At 40.8% G+C, this 7,561-nt stretch overlaps 1 pseudogene; it reads left to right on the top strand.

Moving 5' to 3' along the window:
- The first annotated feature begins 249 nt into the window (after nucleotides 1–249).
- On the top strand, nucleotides 250–2,670 carry LOC127317050 (uncharacterized; annotated as a pseudogene).
- Nucleotides 2,671–7,561: the final 4,891 nt, after the last annotated feature.

Genomic DNA, 7,561 nt, shown 5'->3' with positions numbered 1-7,561 from the left:
CCCACCCTATTTATAAGCGAAAATGAGAAATCTACGATCTTTCGGGAGAGTAATCCGAACCTAAAATAACTTTAGGTTTTGAGGCACCTAAGTCATCCACTCCTATGGTTTTTCTATTTCTATGTTTTTCTTGTCCCATAAATCAAAGGAGCCCTCAAACTAGAGGAGGATAGGGAAAGGATAAGAGCAAATGAGGCCCCACGAGCATGGTGCAGACGACATCCTAGATCATGCTATTTGAGTGTCAGGCCCAGCCCAGCTACCAAACCCTCAACCGATCTGCCACTCTTCTCTCTCTCCCCCACAAACAGACCCACGCACACAAGACACAGAGGCAGCAAGGGCGGCCGACGGCGGCGGTAACCACGGCCCGTGCTCGGGCGGCGAATAGGCCCTGGGCTGACCTTCCAACCGGTGGCGAGCCAGCGGTTCCCCATCGGTTGACGGCGACTTGCGATCCGGTGAGCACTGACCTAGATCGCCGCTCCGTTCGTTCTTCTCTTCATTTAGGTATTCGTAGCGAGTTATTGTCACTGAGTGAGGGTCTTTTTTTTGGCCCTTAGGCATCCAGAAGTTTAGGATTTGGGGAAGTAATCTGCAGCATGAAATCAATTGTGCAGTTTCGCTTTTGTTGTGCACATGGAAGTATACTAATCAATAAGAGAGACTATAGACTGGTCTAGAGCATTGAACTATCAGTAAAGGGGAAACAGAATGCTAGGAACTAAAACTTCAACCAACCTGTTTTAACTATGAATTTTGGTGCGATGAATCTTGTGATCTGTGAAGAGCAGTTCTGCGAAAATGTGAAATTTCTTTGGCCGATCAATACGTATGCCAAGATGCATCCCTGTAAGTCATCTAGTTACTACAAGTACAATGTTATGCTGATTTCAAAACGCCCTCAGGGTGATACTTCAGGTTGCCTAAACATTCTGTAATCTTCTATTCATGTAGCTATCTGGACTAATTTACCAAACACACAGCCTCATTCAACTCCTACATTTGTTCTTTTCTTTGCAGGAAATGACGAATGTGAAAGCAAAAATTGCTAGATACCAAGTGGAGCAAGGCAACCATGATGGCAACAGCAATTGCATGTCCCGTCGCCTCGCTGATCCTGCCACGTCCACCTGGGCATCACTGCACACGGATCTGCTTGACTTGATCACCAAACGGGTACTCGCCAGCGACCTGCTGGACTACGTCCGGTTTCGTGCGGTGTGCTCGCAGTGGCGTGCCGCATCTCCTTGCCCACGTGGTCGAGGTGTGGTCGACCTGTGCTTCCACCCACGCCGTTGGATGATGTTTCCGTAAGGCGGTGGGCTGCACCCATGTCACCCAGCACTACTTGGCTACGTCCGCTTCTTCAACATCTCCACTGGCAGTTTCGTTTGTGTCCGCCTCCCATGCTTCAAAAACCACTCTGTCCTTGACTGCCCCGATGGCCTCCTCCTCCTACAGCACAAAAGGAGCAGTGTCATCAGTCTTCTCCACCCCTTCACTGGAGACGTCGTCGTGTTTCCACCCCTTTCCTCCATCTTCCCTCACCTCTCCAAGGTGGGATGCTATGTCAGTGGCTTTGATCGCTTACGGATTGTCTTTGCAGCCGTTTCCGTCAGTCAGCGTGGCACTGTCACTGTCATGCTCGCGCTCAGCAGCCTCAACCGTGTGGCCTATGCATCCACAGGTGACCGGCAGTGGACTCCAACGAGCTGGACGATAAGGAACTTGTCCACAGCATTTCCGTTCTGTGGCAGCCTCTACGTGGTGAATGGCGGGTGGGGTGTTCACCCGTCGCGCATCTTGCGCATCGATCCGCCAGATGACTCAAACCCCTCCTCTTGGTCAGTGAGACAGCCGCAAATGGTCGCCACATGCCCAGCCGAGCAGTTGAGTTCACCTGCACTGGTAGAATGCAATTCCGAGCTGCTTCTGGTCGGCTATAACAATGGATATTCACGGTTAGTGGTTCTCCGGGTTGCCGACCTCAAGAGTGGAGCCCCCACCAAGCATCGGCGACCAAACTCTCTTCATTGGTGCATGGAACATGTCCGTCAACTCCAAGAGCCTACCATCCGTCCAAGGGAACTCCATTGCCATTCTCAGTGCCATAGGTGGTGGCCTTGTGGGCAGGGGAGCTATACCACAATATGATCTGGGCAGCGGTACCTGGTCACAGGTGTTTGACGGACACTTCCTTGATGACCCCATGCCTAGGCCGTACAGCCTTGTTCTCCACGTTGCAACTTGCTGTCAGCGCCTTTTCTGGAACTGTGGGAAAATCTTGTGTTTCAACCTAGACCAAGGAGTGGAGCGCGGAGGGGAGCACACATAAAGAGTAATGGGAATCGGAATCGGAATTGGAATCTGCATTGATCAACTAGAGATGGTTATTTGTTTTTCTAGTGTTTTGGCCGAACGAGTCTTTGCTATCCAGGTTATCCTGTAACTTTATCTGCTTCAAGTACATAGTAGAAGAAAATTCAGTCCATATCTATTTATGTTGTTCATCTACTCGTGTTATTTCAGTCCAGGATGTATTACTTGTGCCTAAATTGTTCTGTGTCGTTCAGCTTGGAGACCATGCTGTTCCTTAGTTGCAGTCATGTGACCTTCAAAAAGCATGGAGATATACACTCTTTCAGAAACTGAGATATGTTTTTTTTTGTTATGCTGAATATCAGATTATAAATCTAGCTTCATTCAGTTGACTTGAAAATCTGTCAGCAATGATGTAGTATTAGCGTAGCTGCTATTTTTTTTTTTTTGAATGGTGCGTAGTTGCTATTTGTTTCTCTGAAAAACCATTCTTAGACTAAAATTGATGTTTGCGCATCAGAAAGCGGAGTTACCCTGGCAATGGACGGTGTATCTTATCTTGTCATGGTTATGCTATTGTTGACTATATGTGATGTATTCTGCTTGTGGATAAGCTTTGGCCTTTGTCCTTGTTGCATTGGATCATGGACGTATGCAGATGCCGGGTGGCTCTGTCTTAAAAAAAAAAAATTCTCGGGGCACCTGACTGGCTTTATAAAAGCTCATTAGTATCTTAATTAGACAGATAGACTCAACTACCGTGAACACGACGGATTCTACCACACTAAAAATCATGGTAGTTCAGTTAAAAAAAAAGTCATGGTAGTTATCTCAAGATTAGAAAAAACATGCATGGTACTGACTGGTAAATCTGCGTTTCAGGGTTTTATTTTACTACCACTAGCATTTGTGAACTCATGAAACCTCCTACTTCCTGTTTTAAGCACGAAATCGGAATTGAGAAGGCCCCAGCTCCAGTTCATCTGTTTATATCCCACAAAGACCTTGCTGGCTTTATAAAAACATCAGTTGACTGAGATTATCCTATGTCTCAGTCAATCGTTCCGGCCGTCCGATCCTATTGATCTCTCGCGATTAGCTTTTCCTTGCGGCAAAGGTGGACACCGCGCCCATTGCTCTGGGCCTTTTGCTGCAGCGAGGCGGGATGGGCTTTTGGTAAAATGATGACGACCTTCTTTTCCCTTTTCCCTTATAATTTTTCTGTAGTACTTCTTTTTCTTGTGTTTGACTCTTTGTGTGTGGGCTCTTCCAAACACTAAACAGAGGCACTATCGTTTCATTCTTGTCACACTTTTTCAAGAAATGTGCAACTTTAGCTGGTTTTTACATGAATTTCACTTTCTCAAAACATCATTATCACCAATCATTTTTATGTAAGTTTGCACTTTTCTCAAGAAATATTCAACTCTATCTTTTTTGCATGAGATGCATTTTTCTTAAAAAAATACGCAATTCTAACTAGTTTTTTAAAATATGAGTTGCACTTTTCTCGAGAAATGTGCAACTTTGCTGGGTTTTTTCATATGTTGCATTTTTTCCAATAAATGTGTAACTCTATCCGACTTATGTTAGGAGTTGTATTTTTCTCAAGAAATGTTTGACTCTAAGCGGTTTTTATATGATTTGCACTTTTATCAAGAAATGTATATCTCTATCTAGTTTTTTTTTGTATAAGTTGCACTTTTTTCCAAGAAATGTGTAACTCTGTTGGATTTATGTTATTAGTTGCATTTTTCTCAATGAAATATGCAACTATAACCGTTTTTTTTACAAGTTGTTCTTAAGAAATGTGTAACTCTATCTAGTCTTTTATATGATTTGTACTTTTTTCCAAGAAATGTGTAACTCTGTCGGATTTATGTTATTAGTTGCATTTTTCTAAAGAAATGTGCAACTATAACCGTTTTTTCATACGAGTTGCATTTTTCTCAAAAAAATGTTTGGCTCTAAGCGGTTTTTATATGAATTGAACTTTTATTAAAAAAATGTGCAACTCCATCCCACTTTTTATACGAGTTGCAATTCTAACCAATTTTTATATGAGTTGTACTTTTCTCAAGAAATGTGTAAATCTATCTAGTTTTCGGTAACCGTTTTTTCACACGAGTTGCAATTTTCTCATAAAATATTCAACTCTAAACGTTTTTATATGAGTTGCACTTTTCTCAAAAATTGTGTAACTCTATCTGGATTTTTTATATGAGTTTCAACTATAATTAATTTTTTATACGAGTTACACTTTTCTTGAAAAAATGTGTAACTCTATCCGGGTTTTGAGTTGCACTATGATGTTTTCCAACGTAAGGGTGTTAATACAAATGACGTGCTAAGTTAATTAAGCTAGTAGCTACCAGCACACTTCACGAACAAAAAAAAGTTTTTGCATGCATATGCATGCAGGTGTCTCCCATGTGTTTACTATGGGCATGAAGGATAATATAAAGTATCTAGTGGGCCTTTAGAAACTAGAACCTGTTATTTTCTTCACGGGCCGAAGGAGACGTCCATAGTTGTACACGTGATGGAGGTAGCTACCTACACTAGTACAAAACCCCCCTTTAGTATCCGTTTCAAAGGACCTTTAGTACCGATTTTGGAACCGGTACTAAAGTCTCCCCCTTTAGTACCGGTTCCTTACGAACCGGTAAAGGTGCCTCCACGTGGACGCGGAGGAGCCCGCGGGGCTGGAGAAGGTTGGCACCGTTTTTTTCTCTTTTCAATTTTTTTTTAAATCAACTTTTTTCCCAATTTTTTATTTCAATTGTTTAACCACTTAATCACACTATACATACATTTATCACTAAGCATTAACTTCTTATTTCAATCTAAATTACTCGATTCTAATAACACTTCCCCATAGGTCACCCATCCTCAGGCTACACTAGCCCTAGCACGCTTAACTTCTTAGTTCCTTCCCTATGAGCTACCTACAAACAACTAATGCTTACCTGACAATAGTATCCAATCAATCCTATTAACCCATTGACTATGATGTCACACACATTTATTTTATGAATCGAAATAATTATTTAAATAAAAATAAATAAATCATTAATAATAATCTTGAATTAAAATATTCTTGAATGCAAATAATAATTAAATTATTTGCCTTTTTCCATTTAATATTGAATAATTCATATCTGCAAATCCGTAAATCAAATTTGACAAATAATATGTCCAAATCGATTAGAAAAATCAGAGAAATCCAAATATGACATCCATATCATCCACATCCATGCACCTCTTTTCAAAATGACAAATTCTTGCCGATTCGGCTGGAAACGGGTAAAATTTGAACTGCATGTGCATCGTAGTTTGCTCATCATTTTTGGGAAAAATCATTTTTTGGTACACAACTACCCATTTCACCAGAGATATACAGAGAGTTTCTCAACATTCAACCCCTAACTACAAGAACGGTTGTGCCCGCCGTCTTGACTTTTTCCTGAAACCGGCATAGAAAATTCTACAAAATTCACAAAAATTCAAAATGGTGTAAGACCTTCACGTGGTGTCAATATATATGCCCTATTAGCTATCTCCTACGAACATTCTAAGATTTCGGGCCAAATGACGGGTGTTTTGGCCACATCCATGGCATAGTTTGCTAAAATGTGTCCATATCCCACACAAACATGCATCTTGGAAGCACAGACAATGTCCACGGAGGAAGTTTTCATATTTATTGGGAAAAAACCATTTCCCATTTTTCGAGTGCGAAAAATGGGTTTTTTGTGAAGCAACAACCACAAATATGTTGCAAAAATTGGGACATACATTTTTTGAGTACATTAGACCATGTTAGATTAAAAAATAACCAAAGTGTTGGCTGTGAAAAGGTTTCCATGCCTCTTTTGAAAATGACAAATTCCTGCCGATTCAGCTGAAAATGGGTAAAATTTGAACTTCAGGTGCATCGTAGTTTGCTCATGATTTTTTGAAAAAAATCATTTTTAGGTACACAACTACCTATTTCATCAGAGATATACAAAGAGTTTCTCAATATTCAACCCCTATCTACGATCGGTCGTGCCCGCCGTCTTGCCTTTTCCTGAAACCGAGATAGAAAATTCTACAAAATTCACAAAAAATCAAAATCTTGTAAGACATTCGTGTGGTGTCATTATATATGCTCTAGCATCCACCAAAAATAATATACCTGGAATACCAAAGTTCTGTTGAAAATATTTTCAAAGAAACGAGCTATCTCCTACGAACATTCTAGGGTTTCGGGCCAAAAGACGGGTGTTTTGGCCACATCTATGGTATAGTTTGCTAAAATGTTCCCATATTCCACACAAACATGCATCTTGGAAGCACAGACAATGTTCACGGAGGAAGTTTTCATATTTATTGGGAAAAAACCATTTCTCATTTTTCGAGTGCAAAAAATGGGTTTTTTTGTGAACCATCAACCACAAATATGTTGCGAAAATTGGGATGTGCATTTTTTTAGTACATTAGACCATTTTAGATTCAAAAATAAGCAAAGTGTTGGCTGTGAAAAGGTTTCCATGCACCTCTTTTGAAAATGACAAATTCCTGCCGATTCAGCCGGAAACGGGTAAAATTTGAACTACAGGTGCATGGCGTAGGGTTCTCATGATTTTTGGGAAAAATCATTTTTATGTACACAACTACCTATTTTATCAGAGATATAGAAAGAGTTTCTCAATATTCAACCCCTAGCTAAAGAACATCGAAATCCGAGTTCCATTGCAAAAGTTATGCTCAAAACGGTGAGTGAGTAAAAAAATAGAGGAAAACCTTTAGTATCGGTTCGTATCATGAACTAGTACTAAAGGTCCGCGACCCTTTAGTACCGGTTCGTATCACGAACCTGTACTAAAGATGAAGTTCGAACCGGTACTAAAAGTTTTCGGCGCCCTGGACAGTGGAACCGGTACTAATGCTACCTTTAGTACCGATTCGTAAGGGAACCGGTACTAAAGGCTCAGACGGTTGCCCCTTTTTCTACTAGTGCTATACCATCGATCGACTGAGACTTTAGTTATTCTCAGTCGACTGCTTCCTAGGCAGACCCTTATAAAAACGCTCATTATTGGAGGTGGTGTTTTGGCTCCTACGTGCATATGTACCTATTACAAAAATTCATAAAAATGAAATTAAAAAATGTTAACATATTGAATAAAAATCATGCATACATCCGTACATTCTATGTTAGCACACAAACTTTCGGGAAAAAAACACGTGCCCC

The sequence above is a fragment of the Lolium perenne genome, chromosome 7, assembly GCF_019359855.2.
Source record: "Lolium perenne isolate Kyuss_39 chromosome 7, Kyuss_2.0, whole genome shotgun sequence".
NCBI lineage: Eukaryota > Viridiplantae > Streptophyta > Magnoliopsida > Poales > Poaceae > Lolium > Lolium perenne.
Note: the sequence above shows the minus strand (reverse complement) of the source record. Positions and strands in the feature narration are given on the sequence as shown.